The sequence below is a fragment of the Phalangium opilio genome, unplaced genomic scaffold, assembly GCF_054372755.1.
Source record: "Phalangium opilio isolate 3A_F unplaced genomic scaffold, DU_Popi_V2 ptg000352l_1, whole genome shotgun sequence".
NCBI classification, from domain to species: domain Eukaryota; kingdom Metazoa; phylum Arthropoda; class Arachnida; order Opiliones; family Phalangiidae; genus Phalangium; species Phalangium opilio.
In genome coordinates this window covers 8,453,574-8,477,411 of record NW_028324228.1, presented here as the reverse complement: position 1 = coordinate 8,477,411, position 23,838 = coordinate 8,453,574, and the positions used below count along the sequence as shown (strand labels likewise).

The following is a 23,838-nucleotide window of genomic DNA, read 5'->3' as shown; positions in this document are numbered from 1 at the left end:
GCCGTGTTGTGAAGTCTCAAATGTAACGTAAAAAGCCAAAGTTTTTCCACAATACCTGACGACCGTTTAATTTTTGAGCTTCCGTGGCGCAATGGTTAGCGCGTTCGGCTGTTAACAGAAAGGTTGGTGGTTCGAGCCCACCCGGGAGCGGTGTTGTGAGATCTCAAACGTAATGTCAAATGCCAAAGTTTTTGCACAATACCTGACGACCATTTAATTTTTGAGCTTCCGTGGCGCAATGGTTAGCGCGTTCGGCTGTTAACCGAAAGGTTGGTGGTTCGAGCCCACCCGGGAGCGGTGTTGTGAAATCTCACATGTAACGTAAAAATCCAAAGTTTTTCCACATTACCTGACGAACATTTAATCTTTGGGCTTCCGTTGCGCAATGGTTAACGCCGTCGGCTGTTAACCGAAAGGTTGGTGGTTCGAGCCCATCCGGGAGCGGTGTTGTGAGGTCTTAGATGTAACGTAAAATTCAGAGTTTTTTAAAAATAACTGACGAACATTTAATTTTTGGGCTTCCGTGGCGCAATGGTTAGCGCGTTCGGCTGTTAACCGAAAGGTTGGTGGTTCGAGCCCATCCGGGAGCGGTGTTGTGAAGTCTCAGATGTGACGTAAAAAGTCAAAGTTTTTCCACAATACCTGACGACCATTTCATTTCTGATCTTCCTTGGCTCCATGGTTAGCGTGTTCGGATGTTAAGCTTAAGGTTGGTGGTTCGAGCCCACCCGGGAGCAGTGTTGTGAAGTCTCAAATGTAACGTAAAAAGCCAAAGTTTTTCCACAATACCTGACGACCGTTTAATTTTTGAGCTTCCGTGGCGCAATGGTTAGCGCGTTCGGCTGTTAACCGAAAGGTTGGTGGTTCGAGCCCACCCGGGAGCGGTGTTGTGATATCTCACATGTAACGTAAAAATCCAAAGTTTTTCCACAATACCTGACGAACATTTAATCTTTGGGCTTCCGTTGCGCAATGGTTAACGCCGTCGGCTGTTAACCGAAAGATTGGTGGTTCGAGCCCATCCGGGAGCGGTGTTGTGAGGTCTTAGATGTAACGTAAAATTCAGAGTTTTTCCACAATACCTGACGACCATTTCATTTCTGAGCTTCCTTGGCTCCATGGTTAGCGTGTTCGGATGTTAAGCTTAAGGTTGGTGGTTCGAGCCCACCCGGGAGCAGTGTTGTGAAGTCTCAAATGTAACGTAAAAAGCCAAAGTTTTTCCACAATACCTGACGACCATTTCATTTCTGAGCTTCCTTGGCTCCATGGTTAGCGTGTTCGGATTTTAAGCTTAAGGTTGGTGGTTCGAGCCCACCCGGGAGCAGTGTTGTGAAGTCTCAAATGTAACGTAAAAAGCCAAAGTTTTTCCACAATACCTGACGACCATTTAGTTTTTGGGCTTCCGTGGCTCAATGGTTAGCGCGTTCGGCTGTTAACTAATAGGTTGGTGGTTCGAGCCCACCCGGGAGCGGAGTTGTGAAATCTCACAGGTAACGTAAAAATACAAAGTTTTTCCACAATACCTGACGAACATTTAATCTTTGGGCTTCCGTTGCGCAATGGTTAACGCCGTCGGCTGTTAACCGAAAGGTTGGTGGTTCGAGCCCATCCGAGAGCGGTGTTGTGAGGTCTTAGATGTAACGTAAAATTCAGAGTTTTTTAAAAATATCTGACGAACATTTAATTTTTGGGCTTCCGTGGCGCAATGGTTAGCGCGTTCAGCTGTTATTCAAAAGGTTTGTGGTTCGAGCCCATCCGGGAGCGGTGTTTTGAAGTCTCTGATGTGACGTAAAAAGTCAGAGTTTTTCCAAAATACCTGACGACCATTTCATTTCTGAGCTTCCTTGGCTCGAAGGTTAGCGCGTTCGGATGTTAACCAAAAGGTTGGTGGTTCGAGCCCACCCGGCTGCCGTGTTGTGAGATCTCAAACGTAATGTCAAATGCCAAAGTTTTTCCACAATACCTGACGACCATTTAATTTTTGAGCTTCCGTGGCGCAATGGTTAGCGCGTTCGGCTGTTAAACGAAAGGTTGGTGGTTCGAGCCCACCCGGGAGCGGTGTTGTGAATTTTCACATGTAACGTAAAAATCCAAAGTTTTTCCACAATACCTGACGAACATTTAATCTTTGGGCTTCCGTTGCGCAATGGTTAACGCCGTCGGCTGTTAACCGAAAGGTTGGTGGTTCGAGCCCATCCGGGAGCGGTGTTGTGAGGTCTTAGATGTAACGTAAAATTCAGAGTTTTTTAAAAATAACTGACGAACATTTAATTTTTGGGCTTCCGTGGCGCAATGGTTAGCGCGTTCGGCTGCTAACCGAAAGTTTGGTGGTTCGAGCCCATCCGGGAGCGGTGTTGTGAAGTCTCAGATGTGACGTAAAAAGTCAAAGTTTTTCCACAATACCTGACGACCATTTCATTTCTGAGCTTCCGTGGCTCAATGGTTAGCGCGTTCGGCTGTTAACTAATAGGTTGGTGGTTCGAGCCAACCCGGGAGCGGAGTTGTGAAATCTCACAGGTAACGTAAAAATCCAAAGTTTTTCCACAATACCTGACGAACATTTAATCTTAGGGCTTCCGTTGCGCAATGGTTAACGCCGTCGGCTGTTAACCGAAAGGTTGGTGGTTCGAGCCCATCCGGGAGCGGTGTTGTGAGGTCTTAGATGTAACGTAAAATTCAGAGTTTTTTAAAAATATCTGACGAACATTTAATTTTTGGGCTTCCGTGGCGCAATGGTTAGCGCGTTCAGCTCTTATTCAAAAGGTTTGTGGTTCGAGCCCATCCGGGAGCGGTGTTTTGAAGTCTCTGATGTGACGTAAAAAGTCAGAGTTTTTCCACAATACCTGACGACCATTTCATTTCTGAGCTTCCTTGGCTCGAAGGTTAGCGCGTTCGGATGTTAACCAAAAGGTTGGTGGTTCGAGCCCACCCGGCTGCCGTGTTGTGAAATCTCAAATGTAACGTAAAAAGCCAAAGTTTTTCCACAATACCTGACGACCGTTTAATTTTTGGGCTTCCGTGGCGCAATGGTTAGCGCGTTCGGCTGTTAACCGAAAGGTTGGTGGTTCGAGCCCACCCGGGAGCGGTGTTGTGAGATCTCAAACGTAATGTCAAATGCCAAAGTTTTTCCACAATACCTGACGACCATTTAATTTTTGAGCTTCCCTGGCGCAATGGTTAGCGCGTTCGGCTGTTAACCGAAAGGTTGGTGGTTCGAGCCCACCCGGGAGCGGTGTTGTGAAATCTCACATGTAACGTAAATATCCAAAGTTTTTCCACAATACCTGACGAACATTTAATCCTTGGGCTTCCGTTGCGCAATGGTTAACGCCGTCGGCTGTTAACCGAAAGGTTGGTGGTTCGAGCCCATCCGGGAGCGGTGTTGTGAGGTCTTAGATGTAACGTAAAATTCAGAGTTTTTTAAAAATATCTGACGAACATTTAATTTTTGGGCTTCCGTGGCGCAATGGTTAGCGCGTTCAGCTCTTATTCAAAAGGTTTGTGGTTCGAGCCCATCCGGGAGCGGTGTTTTGAAGTCTCTGATATGACGTAAAAAGCCAGAGTTTTTCCACAATACCTGACGACCATTTCATTTCTGAGCTTCCTTGGCTCGAAGGTTAGCGCGTTCGGATGTTAACCAAAAGGTTGGTGGTTCGAGCCCACCCGGCTGCCGTGTTGTGAAGTCTCAAATGTAACGTAAAAAGCCAAAGTTTTTCCACAATACCTGACGACCGTTTAATTTTTGGGCTTCCGTGGCGCAATGGTTAGCGCGTTCGGCTGTTAACCGAAAGGTTGGTGGTTCGAGCCCACCCGGGAGCGGTGTTGTGAGATCTCAAACGTAATGTCAAATGCCAAAGTTTTTCCACAATACCTGACGACCATTTAATTTTTGAGCTTCCCTGGCGCAATGGTTAGCGCGTTCGGCTGTTAACCGAAAGGTTGGTGGTTCGAGCCCACCCGGGAGCGGTGTTGTGAAATCTCACATGTAACGTAAATATCCAAAGTTTTTCCACAATACCTGACGAACATTTAATCCTTGGGCTTCCGTTGCGCAATGGTTAACGCCGTCGGCTGTTAACCGAAAGGTTGGTGGTTCGAGCCCATCCGGGAGCGGTGTTGTGAGGTCTTAGATGTAACGTAAAATTCAGAGTTTTTTAAAAATATCTGACGAACATTTAATTTTTGGGCTTCCGTGGCGCAATGGTTAGCGCGTTCAGCTCTTATTCAAAAGGTTTGTGGTTCGAGCCCATCCGGGAGCGGTGTTTTGAAGTCTCTGATATGACGTAAAAAGCCAGAGTTTTTCCACAATACCTGACGACCATTTCATTTCTGAGCTTCCTTGGCTCGAAGGTTAGCGCGTTCGGATGTTAACCAAAAGGTTGGTGGTTCGAGCCCACCCGGCTGCCGTGTTGTGAAGTCTCAAATGTAACGTAAAAAGCCAAAGTTTTTCCACAATACCTGACGACCGTTTAATTTTTGGGCTTCCGTGGCGCAATGGTTAGCGCGTTCGGCTGTTAACCGAAAGGTTGGTGGTTCGAGCCCACCCGGGAGCGGTGTTGTGAGATCTCAAACGTAATGTCAAATGCCAAAGTTTTTCCACAATACCTGACGACCATTTAATTTTTGAGCTTCCCTGGCGCAATGGTTAGCGCGTTCGGCTGTTAACCGAAAGGTTGGTGGTTCGAGCCCACCCGGGAGCGGTGTTGTGAAATCTCACATGTAACGTAAAAATCCAAAGTTTTTCCACAATACCTGACGAACATTTACTCTTTGGGCTTCCGTTGCGCAATGGTTAACGCCGTCGGCTGTTAACCGAAAGGTTGGTGGTTCGAGCCCATCCGGGAGCGGTGTTGTGAGGTCTTAGATGTAACGTAAAATTCAGAGTTTTTTAAAAATAACTGACGAACATTTAATTTTTGGGCTTCCGTGGCGCAATGGTTAGCGCGTTCGGCTGCTAACCGAAAGTTTGGTGGTTCGAGCCCATCCGGGAGCGGTGTTGTGAAGTCTCAGATGTGACGTAAAAAGTCAAAGTTTTTCCACAATACCTGACGACCATTTCATTTCTGAGCTTCCTTGGCTCCATGGTTAGCGTGTTCGGATGTTAAGCTTAAGGTTGGTGGTTCGAGCCCACCCGGGAGCAGTGTTGTGAAGTCTCAAATGTAACGTAAAAAGCCAAAGTTTTTCCACAATACCTGACGACCATTTAATTTTTGGGCTTCCGTGGCTCAATGGTTAGCGCGTTCGGCTGTTAACTAATAGGTTGGTGGTTCGAGCCCACCCGGGAGCGGAGTTGTGAAATCTCACAGGTAACGTAAAAATCCAAAGTTTTTCCACAATACCTGACGAACATTTAATCTTTGGACTTCCGTTGCGCAATGGTTAACGCCGTCGGCTGTTAACCGAAAGGTTGGTGGTTCGTGCCCATCCGGGAGCGGTGTTGTGAGGTCTTAGATGTAACGTAAAATTCAGAGTTTTTTAAAAATATCTGACGAACATTTAATTTTTGGGCTTCCGTGGCGCAATGGTTAGCGCGTTCAGCTGTTATTCAAAATGTTTGTGGTTCGAGCCCATCCGGGAGCGGTGTTTTGAAGTCTCTGATGTGACGTAAAAAGTCAGAGTTTTTCCACAATACCTGACGACCATTTCATTTCTGAGCTTCCTTGGCTCGAAGGTTAGCGCGTTCGGATGTTAACCAAAAGGTTGGTGTTTCGAGCCCACCCGGCTGCCGTGTTGTGAAGTCTCAAATGTAACGTAAAAAGCCAAAGTTTTTCCACAATACCTGACGACCGTTTAATTTTTGAGCTTCCGTGGCGCAATGGTTAGCGCGTTCGGCTGTTAACCGAAAGGTTGGTGGTTCCAGCCCACCCGGGAGCGGTGTTGTGAGATCTCAAACGTAATGTCAAATGCCAAAGTTTTTCCACAATACCTGACGACCATTTAATTTTTGAGCTTCCGTGGCGCAATGGTTAGCGCGTTCGGCTGTTAACCGAAAGGTTGGTGGTTCGAGCCCACCCGGGACCGTGTTGTGAGGTCTTAGATGTAACGTAAAATTCAGAGTTTTTTAAAAATAACTGACGAACATTTAATTTTTGGGCTTCCTTGGCTCCATGGTTAGCGTGTTCGGATGTTAAGCTTAAGGTTGGTGGTTCGAGCCCATCCGGGAGCGGTGTTGTGAGGTCTTATATGTAACGTAAAATTCAGAGTTTTTTAAAAATAACTGACGAACATTTAATTTTTGGGCTTCCGTGGCGCAATGGTTAGCGCGTTCGGCTGCTAACCGAAAGTTTGGTGGTTCGAGCCCATCCGGGAGCGGTGTTGTGAAGTCTCAGATGTGACGTAAAAAGTCAAAGTTTTTCCACAATACCTGACGACCATTTCATTTCTGAGCTTCCTTGGCTCCATGGTTAGCGTGTTCGGATGTTAAGCTTAAGGTTGGTGGTTCGAGCCCACCCGGGAGCAGTGTTGTGAAGTCTCAAATGTAACGTAAAAAGCCAAAGTTTTTCCACAATACCTGACGACCATTTAATTTTTGTGCTTCCGTGGCTCAATGGTTAGCGCGTTCGGCTGTTAACTAATAGGTTGGTGGTTCGAGCCCACCCGGGAGCGGAGTTGTGAAATCTCACAGGTAACGTAAAAATCCAAAGTTTTTCCACAATACCTGACGAACATTTAATCTTTGGACTTCCGTTGCGCAATGGTTAACGCCGTCGGCTGTTAACCGAAAGGTTGGTGGTTCGAGCCCATCCGGGAGCGGTGTTGTGAGGTCTTAGATGTAACGTAAAATTCAGAGTTTTTTAAAAATATCTGACGAACATTTAATTTTTGGGCTTCCGTGGCGCAATGGTTAGCGCGTTCAGCTGTTATTCAAAATGTTTGTGGTTCGAGCCCATCCGGGAGCGGTGTTTTGAAGTCTCTGATGTGACGTAAAAAGTCAGAGTTTTTCCACAATACCTGACGACCATTTCATTTCTGAGCTTCCTTGGCTCGAAGGTTAGCGCGTTCGGATGTTAACCAAAAGGTTGGTGTTTCGAGCCCACCCGGCTGCCGTGTTGTGAAGTCTCAAATGTAACGTAAAAAGCCAAAGTTTTTCCACAATACCTGACGACCGTTTAATTTTTGAGCTTCCGTGGCGCAATGGTTAGCGCGTTCGGCTGTTAACCGAAAGGTTGGTGGTTCGAGCCCACCCGGGAGCGGTGTTGTGAGATCTCAAACGTAATGTCAAATGCCAAAGTTTTTCCACAATACCTGACGACCATTTAATTTTTGAGCTTCCGTGGCGCAATGGTTAGCGCGTTCGGCTGTTAACCGAAAGGTTGGTGGTTCGAGCCCACCCGGGACCGTGTTGTGAGGTCTTAGATGTAACGTAAAATTCAGAGTTTTTTAAAAATAACTGACGAACATTTAATTTTTGGGCTTCCTTGGCTCCATGGTTAGCGTGTTCGGATGTTAAGCTTAAGGTTGGCGGTTCGAGCCCACCCGGGAGCAGTGTTGTGAATTCTCAAATGTAACGTAAAAAGCCAAAGTTTTTCCACAATACCTGACGACCATTTAATTCTTGGGCTTCCGTGGCTCAATGGTTAGCGCGTTCGGCTGTTAACTAATAGGTTGGTGGTTCGAGCCAACCCGGGAGCGGAGTTGTGAAATCTCACACGTAACGTAAAAATCCAAAGTTTTTCCACAATACCTGACGAACATTTAATCTTAGGGCTTCCGTTGCGCAATGGTTAACGCCGTCGGCTGTTAACCGAAAGGTTGGTGGTTCGAGCCCATCCGGGAGCGGTGTTGTGAGGTCTTAGATGTAACGTAAAATTCAGAGTTTTTTAAAAATATCTGACGAACATTTAATTTTTGGGCTTCCGTGGCGCAATGGTTAGCGCGTTCAGCTCTTATTCAAAAGGTTTGTGGTTCGAGCCCATCCGGGAGCGGTGTTTTGAAGTCTCTGATATGACGTAAAAAGTCAGAGTTTTTCCACAATACCTGACGACCATTTCATTTCTGAGCTTCCTTGGCTCGAAGGTTAGCGCGTTTGGATGTTAACCAAAAGGTTGGTGGTTCGAGCCCACCCGGCTGCCGTGTTGTGAAGTCTCAAATGTAACGTAAAAAGCCAAAGTTTTTCCACAATACCTGACGACCGTTTAATTTTTGGGCTTCCGTGGCGCAATGGTTAGCGCGTTCGGCTGTTAACCGAAAGGTTGGTGGTTCGAGCCCACCCGGGAGCGGTGTTGTGAGATCTCAAACGTAATGTCAAATGCCAAAGTTTTTCCACAATACCTGACGACCATTTAATTTTTGAGCTTCCCTGGCGCAATGGTTAGCGCGTTCGGCTGTTAACCGAAAGGTTGGTGGTTCGAGCCCACCCGGGAGCGGTGTTGTGAAATCTCACATGTAACGTAAAAATCCAAAGTTTTTCCACAATACCTGACGAACATTTAATCTTTGGGCTTCCGTTGCGCAATGGTTAACGCCGTCGGCTGTTAACCGAAAGGTTGGTGGTTCGAGCCCATCCGGGAGCGGTGTTGTGAGGTCTTAGATGTAACGTAAAATTCAGAGTTTTTTAAAAATAACTGACGAACATTTAATTTTTGGGCTTCCGTGGCGCAATGGTTAGCGCGTTCGGCTGCTAACCGAAAGTTTGGTGGTTCGAGCCCATCCGGGAGCGGTGTTGTGAAGTCTCAGATGTGACGTAAAAAGTCAAAGTTTTTCCACAATACCTGACGACCATTTCATTTCTGAGCTTCCTTGGCTCCATGGTTAGCGTGTTCGGATGTTAAGCTTAAGGTTGGTGGTTCGAGCCCACCCGGGAGCAGTGTTGTGAAGTCTCAAATGTAACGTAAAAAGCCAAAGTTTTTCCACAATACCTGACGACCATTTAATTTTTGGGCTTCCGTGGCTCAATGGTTAGCGCGTTCGGCTGTTAACTAATAGGTTGGTGGTTCGAGCCCACCCGGGAGCGGAGTTGTGAAATCTCACAGGTAACGTAAAAATCCAAAGTTTTTCCACAATACCTGACGAACATTTAATCTTTGGACTTCCGTTGCGCAATGGTTAACGCCGTCGGCTGTTAACCGAAAGGTTGGTGGTTCGAGCCCATCCGGGAGCGGTGTTGTGAGGTCTTAGATGTAACGTAAAATTCAGAGTTTTTTAAAAATATCTGACGAACATTTAATTTTTGGGCTTCCGTGGCGCAATGGTTAGCGCGTTCAGCTGTTATTCAAAATGTTTGTGGTTCGAGCCCATCCGGGAGCGGTGTTTTGAAGTCTCTGATGTGACGTAAAAAGTCAGAGTTTTTCCACAATACCTGACGACCATTTCATTTCTGAGCTTCCTTGGCTCGAAGGTTAGCGCGTTCGGATGTTAACCAAAAGGTTGGTGTTTCGAGCCCACCCGGCTGCCGTGTTGTGAAGTCTCAAATGTAACGTAAAAAGCCAAAGTTTTTCCACAATACCTGACGACCGTTTAATTTTTGAGCTTCCGTGGCGCAATGGTTAGCGCGTTCGGCTGTTAACCGAAAGGTTGGTGGTTCCAGCCCACCCGGGAGCGGTGTTGTGAGATCTCAAACGTAATGTCAAATGCCAAAGTTTTTCCACAATACCTGACGACCATTTAATTTTTGAGCTTCCGTGGCGCAATGGTTAGCGCGTTCGGCTGTTAACCGAAAGGTTGGTGGTTCGAGCCCACCCGGGACCGTGTTGTGAGGTCTTAGATGTAACGTAAAATTCAGAGTTTTTTAAAAATAACTGACGAACATTTAATTTTTGGGCTTCCTTGGCTCCATGGTTAGCGTGTTCGGATGTTAAGCTTAAGGTTGGTGGTTCGAGCCCACCCGGGAGCAGTGTTGTGAAGTCTCAAATGTAACGTAAAAAGCCAAAGTTTCTCCACAATACCTGACGACCATTTAATTTTTGGGCTTCCGTGGCTCAATGGTTAGCGCGTTCGGCTGTTAACTAATAGGTTGGTGGTTCGAGCCCACCCGGGAGCGGAGTTGTGAAATCTCACAGGTAACGTAAAAATCCAAAGTTTTTCCACAATACCTGACGAACATTTAATCTTTGGGCTTCCGTTGCGCAATGGTTAACGCCGTCGGCTGTTAACCGAAAGGTTGGTGGTTCGAGCCCATCCGGGAGCGGTGTTGTGAGGTCTTAGATGTAACGTAAAATTCAGAGTTTTTTAAAAATACCTGACGAACATTTAATCTTTGGGCTTCCGTGGCTCAATGGTTAGCGCGGTCGGCTGTTAACCGAAAGGTTGGTGGTTCGAGCCCATCCGGGAGCGGTGTTGTGAGGTCTTAGATGTAACGTAAAATTCAGAGTTTTTTAAAAATAACTGACGAACATTTAATTTTTGGGCTTCCGTGGCGCAATGGTTAGCGCGTTCGGCTGTTAACCGAAAGGTTGGTGGTTCGAGCCCATCCGGGAGCGGTGTTGTGAAGTCTCAGATGTGACGTAAAAAGTCAAAGTTTTTCCACAATACCTGACGACCATTTCATTTCTGATCTTCCTTGGCTCCATGGTTAGCGTGTTCGGATGTTAAGCTTAAGGTTGGTGGTTCGAGCCCACCCGGGAGCAGTGTTGTGAAGTCTCAAATGTAACGTAAAAAGCCAAAGTTTTTCCACAATACCTGACGACCGTTTAATTTTTGAGCTTCCGTGGCGCAATGGTTAGCGCGTTCGGCTGTTAACCGAAAGGTTGGTGGTTCGAGCCCACCCGGGAGCGGTGTTGTGAAATCTCACATGTAACGTAAAAATCCAAATTTTTTCCACAATACCTGACGAACATTTAATCTTTGGACTTCCGTTGCGCAATGGTTAACGCCGTCGGCTGTTAACCGAAAGGTTGGTGGTTCGAGCCCATCCGGGAGCGGTGTTGTGAGGTCTTAGATGTAACGTAAAATTCAGAGTTTTTTAAAAATATCTGACGAACATTTAATTTTTGGGCTTCCGTGGCGCAATGGTTAGCGCGTTCAGCTGTTATTCAAAATGTTTGTGGTTCGAGCCCATCCGGGAGCGGTGTTTTGAAGTCTCTGATGTGACGTAAAAAGTCAGAGTTTTTCCACAATACCTGACGACCATTTCATTTCTGAGCTTCCTTGGCTCCATGGTTAGCGTGTTCGGATGTTAAGCTTAAGGTTGGTGGTTCGAGCCCACCCGGGAGCATTGTTGTGAAGTCTCAAATGTAACGTAAAAAGCCAAAGTTTTTCCACAATACCTGACGACCATTTAATTTTTGGGCTTCCGTGGCTCAATGGTTAGCGCGTTCGGCTGTTAACTAATAGGTTGGTGGTTCGAGCCCACCCGGGAGCGGAGTTGTGAAATCTCACAGGTAACGTAAAAATACAAAGTTTTTCCACAATACCTGACGAACATTTAATCTTTGGGCTTCCGTTGCGCAATGGTTAACGCCGTCGGCTGTTAACCGAAAGGTTGGTGGTTCGAGCCCATCCGAGAGCGGTGTTGTGAGGTCTTAGATGTAACGTAAAATTCAGAGTTTTTTAAAAATATCTGACGAACATTTAATTTTTGGGCTTCCGTGGCGAAATGGTTAGCGCGTTCAGCTGTTATTCAAAAGGTTTGTGGTTCGAGCCCATCCGGAAGCGGTGTTTTGAAGTCTCTGATGTGACGTAAAAAGTCAGAGTTTTTCCACAATACCTGACGACCATTTCATTTCTGAGCTTCCTTGGCTCGAAGGTTAGCGCGTTCGGATGTTAACCAAAAGGTTGGTGGTTCGAGCCCACCCGGCTGCCGTGTTGTGAAGTCTCAAATGTAACGTAAAAAGCCAAAGTTTTTCCACAATACCTGACGACCGTTTAATTTTTGAGCTTCCGTGGCGCAATGGTTAGCGCGTTCGGCTGTTAACCGTAAGGTTGGTGGTTCGAGCCCACCCGGGAGCGGTGTTGTGAGATCTCAAACGTAATGTCAAATGCCAAAGTTTTTCCACAATACCTGACGACCATTTAATTTTTGAGCTTCCGTGGCGCAATGGTTAGCGCGTTCGGCTGTTAAACGAAAGGTTGGTGGTTCGAGCCCACCCGGGAGCGGTGTTGTGAATTTTCACATGTAACGTAAAAATCCAAAGTTTTTCCACAATACCTGACGAACATTTAATCTTTGGGCTTCCGTTGCGCAATGGTTAACGCCGTCGGCTGTTAACCGAAAGGTTGGTGGTTCGAGCCCATCTGGGAGCGGTGTTGTGAGGTCTTAGATGTAACGTAAAATTCAGAGTTTTTTAAAAATAACTGACGAACATTTAATTTTTGGGCTTCCGTGGCGCAATGGTTAGCGCGTTCGGCTGTTAACCGAAAGGTTGGTGGTTCGAGCCCATCCGTGAGCGGTGTTGTGAGGTCTCAGATGTGACGTAAAATCAAAGTTTTTCCACAATACCTGACGACCATTTCATTTCTGAGCTTCCTTGGCTCCATGGTTAGCGTGTTCGGATGTTAAGCTTAAGGTTGGTGGTTCGAGCCCACCCGGGAGCAGTGTTGTGAAGTCTCAAATGTAACGTAAAAAGCCAAAGTTTTTCCACAATACCTGACGACCATTTAATTTTTGGGCTTCCGTGGCTCAATGGTTAGCGCGTTCGGCTGTTAACTAATAGGTTGGTGGTTCGAGCCAACCCGGGAGCGGAGTTGTGAAATCTCACAGGTAACGTAAAAATCCAAAGTTTTGCCACAATACCTGACGAACATTTAATCTTAGGGCTTCCGTTGCGCAATGGTTAACGCCGTCGGCTGTTAACCGAAAGGTTGGTGGTTCGAGCCCATCCGGGAGCGGTGTTGTGAGGTCTTAGATGTAACGTAAAATTCAGAGTTTTTTAAAAATATCTGACGAACATTTAATTTTTGGGCTTCCGTGGCGCAATGGTTAGCGCGTTCAGCTCTTATTCAAAAGGTTTGTGGTTCGAGCCCATCCGGGAGCGGTGTTTTGAAGTCTCTGATGTGACGTAAAAAGTCAGAGTTTTTCCACAATACCTGACGACCATTTCATTTCTGAGCTTCCTTGGCTCGAAGGTTAGCGCGTTCGGATGTTAACCAAAAGGTTGGTGGTTCGAGCCCACCCGGCTGCCGTGTTGTGAAGTCCCAAATGTAACGTAAAAAGCCAAAGTTTTTCCACAATACCTGACGACCGTTTAATTTTTGGGCTTCCGTGGCGCAATGGTTAGCGCGTTCGGCTGTTAACCGAAAGGTTGGTGGTTCGAGCCCACCCGGGAGCGGTGTTGTGAGATCTCAAACGTAATGTCAAATGCCAAAGTTTTTCCACAATACCTGACGACCATTTAATTTTTGAGCTTCCCTGGCGCAATGGTTAGCGCGTTCGGCTGTTAACCGAAAGGTTGGTGGTTCGAGCCCACCCGGGAGCGGTGTTGTGAAATCTCACATGTAACGTAAATATCCAAAGTTTTTCCACAATACCTGACGAACATTTAATCCTTGGGCTTCCGTTGCGCAATGGTTAACGCCGTCGGCTGTTAACCGAAAGGTTGGTGGTTCGAGCCCATCTGGGAGCGGTGTTGTGAGGTCTTAGATGTAACGTAAAATTCAGAGTTTTTTAAAAATAACTGACGAACATTTAATTTTTGGGCTTCCGTGGCGCAATGGTTAGCGCGTTCGGCTGTTAACCGAAAGGTTGGTGGTTCGAGCCCATCCGTGAGCGGTGTTGTGAGGTCTCAGATGTGACGTAAAATCAAAGTTTTTCCACAATACCTGACGACCATTTCATTTCTGAGCTTCCTTGGCTCCATGGTTAGCGTGTTCGGATGTTAAGCTTAAGGTTGGTGGTTCGAGCCCACCCGGGAGCAGTGTTGTGAAGTCTCAAATGTAACGTAAAAAGCCAAAGTTTTTCCACAATACCTGACGATCATTTAATTTTTGGGCTTCCGTGGCTCAATGGTTAGCGCGTTCGGCTGTTAACTAATAGGTTGGTGGTTCGAGCCAACCCGGGAGCGGAGTTGTGAAATCTCACAGGTAACGTAAAAATCCAAAGTTTTTCCACAATACCTGACGAACATTTAATCTTTGGGCTTCCGTTGCGCAATGGTTAACGCCGTCGGCTGTTAACCGAAAGGTTGGTGGTTCGAGCCCATCCGGGAGCGGTGTTGTGAGGTTTTGATGTAACGTAAAATTCAGAGTTTTTTAAAAATAACTGACGAACATTTAATTTTTGGGCTTCCGTGGCGCAATGGTTAGCGCGTTCGGCTGCTAACCGAAAGGTTGGTGGTTCGAGCCCATCCGGGAGCGGTGTTGTGAAGTCTCAGATGTGACGTAAAAAGTCAAAGTTTTTCCACAATACCTGACGACCATTTCATTTCTGAGCTTCCTTGGCTCCATAATTAGCGTGTTCGGATGTTAAGCTTAAGGTTGGTGGTTCGAGCCCACCCGGGAGCAGTGTTGTGAAGTCTCAAATGTAACGTAAAAAGCCAAAGTTTTTCCACAATACCTGACGACCATTTAATTTTTGGGCTTCCGTGGCTCAATGGTTAGCGCGTTCGGCTGTTAACTAATAGGTTGGTGGTTCGAGCCCACCCGGGAGCGGAGTTGTGAAATCTCACAGGTAACGTAAAAATCCAAAGTTTTTCCACAATACCTGACGAACATTTAATCTTTGGACTTCCGTTGCGCAATGGTTAACGCCGTCGGCTGTTAACCGAAAGGTTGGTGGTTCGAGCCCATCCGGGAGCGGTGTTGTGAGGTCTTAGATGTAACGTAAAATTCAGAGTTTTTTAAAAATATCTGACGAACATTTAATTTTTGGGCTTCCGTGGCGCAATGGTTAGCGCGTTCAGCTGTTATTCAAAAGGTTTGTGGTTCGAGCCCATCCGGGAGCGGTGTTTTGAAGTCTCGAATGTGACGTAAAAAGTCAGAGTTTTTCCACAATACCTGACGACCATTTCATTTCTGAGCTTCCTTGGCTCCATGGTTAGCGTGTTCGGATGTTAAGCTTAAGGTTGGTGGTTCGAGCCCACCCGGGAGCAGTGTTGTGAAGTCTCAAATGTAACGTAAAAAGCCAAAGTTTTTCCACAATACCTGACGATCATTTAATTTTTGGGCTTCCGTGGCTCAATGGTTAGCGCGTTCGGCTGTTAACTAATAGGTTGGTGGTTCGAGCCAACCCGGGAGCGGAGTTGTGAAATCTCACAGGTAACGTAAAAATCCAAAGTTTTTCCACAATACCTGACGAACATTTAATCTTTGGGCTTCCGTTGCGCAATGGTTAACGCCGTCGGCTGTTAACCGAAAGGTTGGTGGTTCGAGCCCATCCGGGAGCGGTGTTGTGAGGTTTTGATGTAACGTAAAATTCAGAGTTTTTTAAAAATAACTGACGAACATTTAATTTTTGGGCTTCCGTGGCGCAATGGTTAGCCCGTTCGGCTGCTAACCGAAAGGTTGGTGGTTCGAGCCCATCCGGGAGCGGTGTTGTGAAGTCTCAGATGTGACGTAAAAAGTCAAAGTTTTTCCACAATACCTGACGACCATTTCATTTCTGAGCTTCCTTGGCTCCATGGTTAGCGTGTTCGGATGTTAAGCTTAAGGTTGGTGGTTCGAGCCCACCCGGGAGCAGTGTTGTGAAGTCTCAAATGTAACGTAAAAAGCCAAAGTTTTTCCACAATACCTGACGACCATTTAATTTTTGGGCTTCCGTGGCTCAATGGTTAGCGCGTTCGGCTGTTAACTAATAGGTTGGTGGTTCGAGCCCACCCGGGAGCGGAGTTGTGAAATCTCACAGGTAACGTAAAAATCCAAAGTTTTTCCACAATACCTGACGAACATTTAATCTTTGGACTTCCGTTGCGCAATGGTTAACGCCGTCGGCTGTTAACCGAAAGGTTGGTGGTTCGAGCCCATCCGGGAGCGGTGTTGTGAGGTCTTAGATGTAACGTAAAATTCAGAGTTTTTTAAAAATATCTGACGAACATTTAATTTTTGGGCTTCCGTGGCGCAATGGTTAGCGCGTTCAGCTGTTATTCAAAAGGTTTGTGGTTCGAGCCCATCCGGGAGCGGTGTTTTGAAGTCTCTGATGTGACGTAAAAAGTCAGAGTTTTTCCACAATACCTGACGACCATTTCATTTCTGAGCTTCCTTGGCTCGAAGGTTAGCGCGTTCGGATGTTAACCAAAAGGTTGTAAAAAGCCAAAGTTTTTCCACAATACCTGACGACCGTTTAATTTTTGAGCTTCCGTGGCGCAATGGTTAGCGCGTTCGGCTGTTAACCGAAAGGTTGGTGGTTCGAGCCCACCCGGGAGCGGTGTTGTGAGATCTCAAACGTAATGTCAAATGCCAAAGTTTTTCCACAATACCTGACGACCATTTAATTTTTGAGCTTCCGTGGCGCAATGGTTAGCGCGTTCGGCTGTTAACCGAAAGGTTGGTGGTTCGAGCCCACCCGGGACCGTGTTGTGAGGTCTTAGATGTAACGTAAAATTCAGAGTTTTTTAAAAATAACTGACGAACATTTAATTTTTGGGCTTCCTTGGCTCCATGGTTAGCGTGTTCGGATGTTAAGCTTAAGGTTGGTGGTTCGAGCCCACCCGGGAGCAGTGTTGTGAAGTCTCAAATGTAACGTAGAAAGCCAAAGTTTCTCCACAATACCTGACGACCAATTAATTTTTGGGCTTCCGTGGCTCAATGGTTAGCGCGTTCGGCTGTTAACTAATAGGTTGGTGGTTCGAGCCCACCCGGGAGCGGAGTTGTGAAATCTCACAGGTAACGTAAAAATCCAAAGTTTTTCCACAATACCTGACGAACATTTAATCTTTGGGCTTCCGTTGCGCAATGGTTAACGCCGTCGGCTGTTAACCGAAAGGTTGGTGGTTCGAGCCCATCCGGGAGCGGTGTTGTGAGGTCTTAGATGTAACGTAAAATTCAGAGTTTTTTAAAAATACCTGACGAACATTTAATCTTTGGGCTTCCGTGGCGCAATGGTTAGCGCGTTCGGCTGTTAACTGAAAGGTTGGTGGTTCGAGACCATCCGGGAGCGGTGTTGTGAGGTCTCAGATGTGACGTAAAAAGTCAAAGTTTTTCCACAATACCTGACGACCATTTAATTTTTGAGCTTCCGTGGCGCAATGGTTAGCGCGTTCGGATGTTAACCGAAAGGTTGGTGGTTCGAGCCCATCCGGGAGCGGTGTTGTGAGGTCTCAGATGTGACGTAAAAAGTCAAAGTTTTTCCACAATACCTGACGAACATTTAATATTTGGGCTTCCGTTGCGCAATGGTTAACGCCGTCGGCTGTTAACCGAAAGGTTGGTGGTTCGAGCCCATCCGGGAGCGGTGTTGTGAGGTCTTAGATGTAACGTAAAATTCAGAGTTTTTTAAAAATAACTGACGAACATTTAATTTTTGGGCTTCCGTGGCGCAATGGTTAGCGCGTTCGGCTGTTAACCGAAAGGTTGGTGGTTCGAGCCCATCCGGGAGCGGTGTTGTGAGGTCTTAGATGTAACGTAAAATTCAGAGTTTTTTAAAAATACCTGACGAACATTTAATCTTTGGGCTTCTGTGGCGCAATGGTTAGCGCGTTCGGCTGTTAACCGAAAGGTTGGTGGTTCGAGCCCACCCGGGAGCGGTGTTGTGAGCTCTCACATGTAACGTAAAAAGCCAAAGTGTTTCCACAATACCCGACGACCATTTAATTTTTGGGCTTCCGTGGCGCAATGGTTAGCGCGTTCGGCTGTTAACCGAAAGGTTGGTGGTTCGACCCCACCCGGGAGCGTTGTTGTGAGCTCTGACATGTAACGTAAAAAGCAAAAGTGTTTCCACAATACCCGACGACCATTTATTTTTTGGGCTTCCGTGGCGCAATGGTTAGCGCGTTCGGCTGTTAACCGAAAGGTTGGTGGTTCGAGCCCACCCGGGAGCGGTGTTGTGAAATCTCACATGTAACGTAAAAATCCAAAGTTTTTCCACAATACCTGACGAACTTTAATCTTTGGGCTTCCGTTGCGCAATGGTTAACGCCGTCGGCTGTTAACCGAAAGGTTGGTGGTTCGAGCCCATCCGGGAGCGGTGTTGTGAGGTCTTAGATGTAACGTAAAATTCAGAGTTTTTTAAAAATAAGTGACGAACATTTAATTTTTGGGCTTCCGTGGCGCAATGGTTAGCGCGTTCGGCTGTTAACCGAAAGGTTGGTGGTTCGAGCCCATCCGGGAGCGGTGTTGTGAGGTCTTAGATGTAACGTAAAATTCAGAGTTTTTTAAAAATACCTGACGAACATTTAATCTTTGGGCTTCTGTGGCGCAATGGTTAGCGCATTCGGCTGTTAACCGAAAGGTTGGTGGTTCGAGCCCACCCGGGAGCGGTGTTGTGAGCTCTCACATGTAACGTAAAAAGCCAAAGTGTTTCCACAATACCCGACGACCATTTAATTTTTGGGCTTCCGTGGCGCAATGGTTAGCGCGTTCGGCTGTTAACCGAAAGGTTGGTGGTTCGAGCCCATCCGGGAGCGGTGTTGTGAGGTCTTAGATGTAACGTAAAATTTAGAGTTTTTTAAAAATAACTGACGAACATTTAATTTTTGGGCTTCCGTGGCGCATTGGTTAGAGCGTTCAGCTGTTAACCGAAAGGTTGGTGGTTCGAGCCCACCCGGGAGCGGTGTTGTGAGCTCTCACATGTAACTTAAAAAGCCAAAGTTTTTCCACAATACCTGACGAACATTTAATCTTTTGGGCTTCCGTTGCGCAATGGTTAACGCCGTCGGATGTTAACCAAAAGGTTGGTGGTTCGACCCCACCCGGCTGCCGTGTTGTGAAGTCTCAAATGTAACGAAAAAAGCCAAAGTTTTTCCACAATACCTGACGACCGTTTAATTTTTGAGCTTCCGTGGCGCAATGGTTAGCGCGTTCGGCTGTTAACCGAAAGGTTGGTGGTTCGAGCCCACCCGGGAGCGGTGTTGTGAGATCTCAAACGTAATGTCAAATGCCAAAGTTTTTCCACAATACCTGACGACCATTTAATTTTTGAGCTTCCGTGGCGCAATGGTTAGCGCGTTCGGCTGTTAACCGAAAGGTTGGTGGTTCGAGCCCATCCGGGAGCGGTGTTGTGAGGTCTTAGATGTAACGTAAAATTCAGAGTTTTTTAAAAATACCTGACGAACATTTAATCTTTGGGCTTCTGTGGCGCAATGGTTAGCGCGTTCGGCTGTTAACCGAAAGGTTGGTGGTTCGAGCCCACCCGGGAGCGGTGTTGTGAGCTCTCACATGTAACGTAAAAAGCCAAAGTGTTTCCACAATACCCGACGACCATTTAATTTTTGGGCTTCCGTGGCGCAATGGTTAGCGCGATCGGCTGTTAACCGAAAGGTTGGTGGTTCGACCCCACCCGGGAGCGGTGTTGTGAGCTCTCACATGTAACGTAAAAAGCCAAAGTGTTTCCACAATACCCGACGACCATTTAATTTTTGGGCTTCCGTGGCGCAATGGTTAGCGCGTTCGGCTGTTAACCGAAAGGTTGGTGGTTCGAGCCCATCCGTGAGCGGTGTTGTGAGGTCTCAGATGTGACGTAAAAAGTCAAAGTTTTTCCACAATACCTGACGAACTTTAATCTTTGGGCTTCCGTTGCGCAATGGTTAACGCCGTCGGCTGTTAACCGAAAGGTTGGTGGTTCGAGCCCATCCGGGAGCGGTGTTGTGAGGTCTTAGATGTAACGTAAAATTCAGAGTTTTTTAAAAATAAGTGACGAACATTTAATTTTTGGGCTTCCGTGGCGCAATGGTTAGCGCGTTCGGCTGTTAACCGAAAGGTTGGTGGTTCGAGCCCATCCGGGAGCGGTGTTGTGAGGTCTTAGATGTAACGTAAAATTCAGAGTTTTTTAAAAATACCTGACGAACATTTAATCTTTGGGCTTCTGTGGCGCAATGGTTAGCGCATTCGGCTGTTAACCGAAAGGTTGGTGGTTCGAGCCCACCCGGGAGCGGTGTTGTGAGCTCTCACATGTAACGTAAAAAGCCAAAGTGTTTCCACAATACCCGACGACCATTTAATTTTTGGGCTTCCGTGGCGCAATGGTTAGCGCGTTCGGCTGTTAACCGAAAGGTTGGTGGTTCGAGCCCATCCGGGAGCGGTGTTGTGAGGTCTTAGATGTAACGTAAAATTTAGAGTTTTTTAAAAATAACTGACGAACATTTAATTTTTGGGCTTCCGTGGCGCATTGGTTAGAGCGTTCAGCTGTTAACCGAAAGGTTGGTGGTTCGAGCCCACCCGGGAGCGGTGTTGTGAGCTCTCACATGTAACTTAAAAAGCCAAAGTTTTTCCACAATACCTGACGAACATTTAATCTTTTGGGCTTCCGTTGCGCAATGGTTAACGCCGTCGGATGTTAACCAAAAGGTTGGTGGTTCGACCCCACCCGGCTGCCGTGTTGTGAAGTCTCAAATGTAACGAAAAAAGCCAAAGTTTTTCCACAATACCTGACGACCGTTTAATTTTTGAGCTTCCGTGGCGCAATGGTTAGCGCGTTCGGCTGTTAACCGAAAGGTTGGTGGTTCGAGCCCACCCGGGAGCGGTGTTGTGAGATCTCAAACGTAATGTCAAATGCCAAAGTTTTTCCACAATACCTGACGACCATTTAATTTTTGAGCTTCCGTGGCGCAATGGTTAGCGCGTTCGGCTGTTAACCGAAAGGTTGGTGGTTCGAGCCCATCCGGGAGCGGTGTTGTGAGGTCTTAGATGTAACGTAAAATTCAGAGTTTTTTAAAAATACCTGACGAACATTTAATCTTTGGGCTTCTGTGGCGCAATGGTTAGCGCGTTCGGCTGTTAACCGAAAGGTTGGTGGTTCGAGCCCACCCGGGAGCGGTGTTGTGAGCTCTCACATGTAACGTAAAAAGCCAAAGTGTTTCCACAATACCCGACGACCATTTAATTTTTGGGCTTCCGTGGCGCAATGGTTAGCGCGATCGGCTGTTAACCGAAAGGTTGGTGGTTCGACCCCACCCGGGAGCGGTGTTGTGAGCTCTCACATGTAACGTAAAAAGCCAAAGTGTTTCCACAATACCCGACGACCATTTAATTTTTGGGCTTCCGTGGCGCAATGGTTAGCGCGTTCGGCTGTTAACCGAAAGGTTGGTGGTTCGAGCCCATCCGTGAGCGGTGTTGTGAGGTCTCAGATGTGACGTAAAAAGTCAAAGTTTTTCCACAATACCTGACGAACATTTAATCTTTGGGCTTCCGTTGCGCAATGGTTAACGCCGTCGGCTGTTAACCGAAAGGTTGGTGGTTCGAGCCCATCCGGGAGCGGTGTTGTGAGGTCTTAGATGTAACGTAAAATTCAGAGTTTTTTAAAAATAACTGACGAACATTTAATTTTTGGGCTTCCGTGGCGCATTGGTTAGAGCGTTCAGCTGTTAACCGAAAGGTTGGTGGTTCGAGCTCACCCGGGAGCGGTGTTGTGAGCTCTCACATGTAACTTAAAAAGCAAAGTTTTTCCACAATACCTGACGAACATTTAATCTTTTGGGCTTCCGTTGCGCAATGGTTAACGCCGTCGGATGTTAACCAAAAGGTTGGTGGTTCGACCCCACCCGGCTGCCGTGTTGTGAAGTCTCAAATGTAACGTAAAAAGCCAAAGTTTTTCCACAATACCTGACGACCGTTTAATTTTTGAGCTTCCGTGGCGCAATGGTTAGCGCGTTCGGCTGTTAACCGAAAGGTTGGTAGTTCGAGCCCACCCGGGAGCGGTGTTGTGAGATCTCAAACGTAATGTCAAATGCCAAAGTTTTTCCACAATACCTGACGACCATTTAATTTTTGAGCTTCCGTGGCGCAATGGTTAGCGCGTTCGGCTGTTAACCGAAAGGTTGGTGGTTCGAGCCCACCCGGGACCGTGTTGTGAGGTCTTAGATGTAACGTAAAATTCAGAGTTTTTTAAAAATAACTGACGAACATTTAATTTTTGGGCTTCCTTGGCTCCATGGTTAGCGTGTTCGGATGTTAAGCTTAAGGTTGGTGGTTCGAGCCCACCCGGGAGCAGTGTTGTGAAGTCTCAAATGTAACGTAAAAAGCCAAAGTTTTTCCACAATACCTGACGACCATTTAATTTTTGGGCTTCCGTGGCTCAATGGTTAGCGCGTTCGGCTGTTAACTAATAGGTTGGTGGTTCGAGCCCACCCGGGAGCGGAGTTGTGAAATCTCACAGGTAACGTAAAAATCCAAAGTTTTTCCACAATACCTGACGAACATTTAATCTTTTGGGCTTCCGTTGCGCAATGGTTAAAGCCGTCGGATGTTAACCAAAAGGTTGGTGGTTCGACCCCACCCGGCTGCCGTGTTGTGAAGTCTCAAATGTAACGAAAAAAGCCAAAGTTTTTCCACAATACCTGACGACCGTTTAATTTTTGAGCTTCCGTGGCGCAATGGTTAGCGCGTTCGGCTGTTAACCGAAAGGTTGGTGGTTCGAGCCCACCCGGGAGCGGTGTTGTGAGATCTCAAACGTAATGTCAAATGCCAAAGTTTTTCCACAATACCTGACGACCATTTAATTTTTGAGCTTCCGTGGCGCAATGGTTAGCGCGTTCGGCTGTTAACCGAAAGGTTGGTGGTTCGAGCCCATCCGGGAGCGGTGTTGTGAGGTCTTAGATGTAACGTAAAATTCAGAGTTTTTTAAAAATACCTGACGAACATTTAATCTTTGGGCTTCTGTGGCGCAATGGTTAGCGCGTTCGGCTGTTAACCGAAAGGTTGGTGGTTCGAGCCCACCCGGGAGCGGTGTTGTGAGCTCTCACATGTAACGTAAAAAGCCAAAGTGTTTCCACAATACCCGACGACCATTTAATTTTTGGGCTTCCGTGGCGCAATGGTTAGCGCGATCGGCTGTTAACCGAAAGGTTGGTGGTTCGACCCCACCCGGGAGCGGTGTTGTGAGCTCTCACATGTAACGTAAAAAGCCAAAGTGTTTCCACAATACCCGACGACCATTTAATTTTTGGGCTTCCGTGGCGCAATGGTTAGCGCGTTCGGCTGTTAACCGAAAGGTTGGTGGTTCGAGCCCATCCGTGAGCGGTGTTGTGAGGTCTCAGATGTGACGTAAAAAGTCAAAGTTTTTCCACAATACCTGACGAACATTTAATCTTTGGGCTTCCGTTGCGCAATGGTTAACGCCGTCGGCTGTTAACCGAAAGGTTGGTGGTTCGAGCCCATCCGGGAGCGGTGTTGTGAGGTCTTAGATGTAACGTAAAATTCAGAGTTTTTTAAAAATAACTGACGAACATTTAATTTTTGGGCTTCCGTGGCGCATTGGTTAGAGCGTTCAGCTGTTAACCGAAAGGTTGGTGGTTCGAGCTCACCCGGGAGCGGTGTTGTGAGCTCTCACATGTAACTTAAAAAGCCAAAGTTTTTCCACAATACCTGACGAACATTTAATCTTTTGGGCTTCCGTTGCGCAATGGTTAACGCCGTCGGATGTTAACCAAAAGGTTGGTGGTTCGACCCCACCCGGCTGCCGTGTTGTGAAGTCTCAAATGTAACGTAAAAAGCCAAAGTTTTTCCACAATACCTGACGACCGTTTAATTTTTGAGCTTCCGTGGCGCAATGGTTAGCGCGTTCGGCTGTTAACCGAAAGGTTGGTAGTTCGAGCCCACCCGGGAGCGGTGTTGTGAGATCTCAAACGTAATGTCAAATGCCAAAGTTTTTCCACAATACCTGACGACCATTTAATTTTTGAGCTTCCGTGGCGCAATGGTTAGCGCGTTCGGCTGTTAACCGAAAGGTTGGTGGTTCGAGCCCACCCGGGACCGTGTTGTGAGGTCTTAGATGTAACGTAAAATTCAGAGTTTTTTAAAAATAACTGACGAACATTTAATTTTTGGGCTTCCTTGGCTCCATGGTTAGCGTGTTCGGATGTTAAGCTTAAGGTTGGT

The 23,838-nt window shown here is 46.9% G+C and overlaps 20 non-coding genes across 20 annotated transcripts; all 20 read left to right on the top strand.

Annotated features, from left to right (window-relative positions):
• The first annotated feature begins 224 nt into the window (after positions 1-224).
• TRNAN-GUU (transfer RNA asparagine (anticodon GUU)) lies at positions 225-297 on the top strand. Its single transcript has one exon. It is a non-coding gene; the product is annotated as a tRNA-Asn (tRNA).
• A 514-nt stretch (positions 298-811) lies between these two features.
• TRNAN-GUU (transfer RNA asparagine (anticodon GUU)) lies at positions 812-884 on the top strand. The gene has a single exon. It is a non-coding gene; the product is annotated as a tRNA-Asn (tRNA).
• A 1,394-nt stretch (positions 885-2,278) lies between these two features.
• TRNAS-GCU (transfer RNA serine (anticodon GCU)) lies at positions 2,279-2,351 on the top strand. The gene has a single exon. It is a non-coding gene; the product is annotated as a tRNA-Ser (tRNA).
• A 661-nt stretch (positions 2,352-3,012) lies between these two features.
• On the top strand, positions 3,013-3,085 carry TRNAN-GUU (transfer RNA asparagine (anticodon GUU)). The gene has a single exon. It is a non-coding gene; the product is annotated as a tRNA-Asn (tRNA).
• Positions 3,086-3,746: 661 nt separating this feature from the next.
• TRNAN-GUU (transfer RNA asparagine (anticodon GUU)) lies at positions 3,747-3,819 on the top strand. Its single transcript has one exon. It is a non-coding gene; the product is annotated as a tRNA-Asn (tRNA).
• Positions 3,820-4,480: 661 nt separating this feature from the next.
• On the top strand, positions 4,481-4,553 carry TRNAN-GUU (transfer RNA asparagine (anticodon GUU)). The gene has a single exon. It is a non-coding gene; the product is annotated as a tRNA-Asn (tRNA).
• A 367-nt stretch (positions 4,554-4,920) lies between these two features.
• Positions 4,921-4,993, top strand: TRNAS-GCU (transfer RNA serine (anticodon GCU)). Its single transcript has one exon. It is a non-coding gene; the product is annotated as a tRNA-Ser (tRNA).
• A 1,246-nt stretch (positions 4,994-6,239) lies between these two features.
• TRNAS-GCU (transfer RNA serine (anticodon GCU)) lies at positions 6,240-6,312 on the top strand. Its single transcript has one exon. It is a non-coding gene; the product is annotated as a tRNA-Ser (tRNA).
• Positions 6,313-7,120: 808 nt separating this feature from the next.
• On the top strand, positions 7,121-7,193 carry TRNAN-GUU (transfer RNA asparagine (anticodon GUU)). The gene has a single exon. It is a non-coding gene; the product is annotated as a tRNA-Asn (tRNA).
• A 953-nt stretch (positions 7,194-8,146) lies between these two features.
• On the top strand, positions 8,147-8,219 carry TRNAN-GUU (transfer RNA asparagine (anticodon GUU)). The gene has a single exon. It is a non-coding gene; the product is annotated as a tRNA-Asn (tRNA).
• A 367-nt stretch (positions 8,220-8,586) lies between these two features.
• Positions 8,587-8,659, top strand: TRNAS-GCU (transfer RNA serine (anticodon GCU)). The gene has a single exon. It is a non-coding gene; the product is annotated as a tRNA-Ser (tRNA).
• Positions 8,660-10,639: 1,980 nt separating this feature from the next.
• TRNAN-GUU (transfer RNA asparagine (anticodon GUU)) lies at positions 10,640-10,712 on the top strand. Its single transcript has one exon. It is a non-coding gene; the product is annotated as a tRNA-Asn (tRNA).
• Positions 10,713-13,132: 2,420 nt separating this feature from the next.
• On the top strand, positions 13,133-13,205 carry TRNAN-GUU (transfer RNA asparagine (anticodon GUU)). Its single transcript has one exon. It is a non-coding gene; the product is annotated as a tRNA-Asn (tRNA).
• A 951-nt stretch (positions 13,206-14,156) lies between these two features.
• On the top strand, positions 14,157-14,229 carry TRNAS-GCU (transfer RNA serine (anticodon GCU)). Its single transcript has one exon. It is a non-coding gene; the product is annotated as a tRNA-Ser (tRNA).
• Positions 14,230-15,329: 1,100 nt separating this feature from the next.
• Positions 15,330-15,402, top strand: TRNAS-GCU (transfer RNA serine (anticodon GCU)). Its single transcript has one exon. It is a non-coding gene; the product is annotated as a tRNA-Ser (tRNA).
• A 759-nt stretch (positions 15,403-16,161) lies between these two features.
• TRNAN-GUU (transfer RNA asparagine (anticodon GUU)) lies at positions 16,162-16,234 on the top strand. Its single transcript has one exon. It is a non-coding gene; the product is annotated as a tRNA-Asn (tRNA).
• A 1,539-nt stretch (positions 16,235-17,773) lies between these two features.
• On the top strand, positions 17,774-17,846 carry TRNAN-GUU (transfer RNA asparagine (anticodon GUU)). Its single transcript has one exon. It is a non-coding gene; the product is annotated as a tRNA-Asn (tRNA).
• Positions 17,847-18,799: 953 nt separating this feature from the next.
• On the top strand, positions 18,800-18,872 carry TRNAN-GUU (transfer RNA asparagine (anticodon GUU)). The gene has a single exon. It is a non-coding gene; the product is annotated as a tRNA-Asn (tRNA).
• Positions 18,873-20,412: 1,540 nt separating this feature from the next.
• Positions 20,413-20,485, top strand: TRNAN-GUU (transfer RNA asparagine (anticodon GUU)). Its single transcript has one exon. It is a non-coding gene; the product is annotated as a tRNA-Asn (tRNA).
• Positions 20,486-22,320: 1,835 nt separating this feature from the next.
• TRNAN-GUU (transfer RNA asparagine (anticodon GUU)) lies at positions 22,321-22,393 on the top strand. The gene has a single exon. It is a non-coding gene; the product is annotated as a tRNA-Asn (tRNA).
• The last annotated feature ends 1,445 nt before the right edge of the window (positions 22,394-23,838 follow it).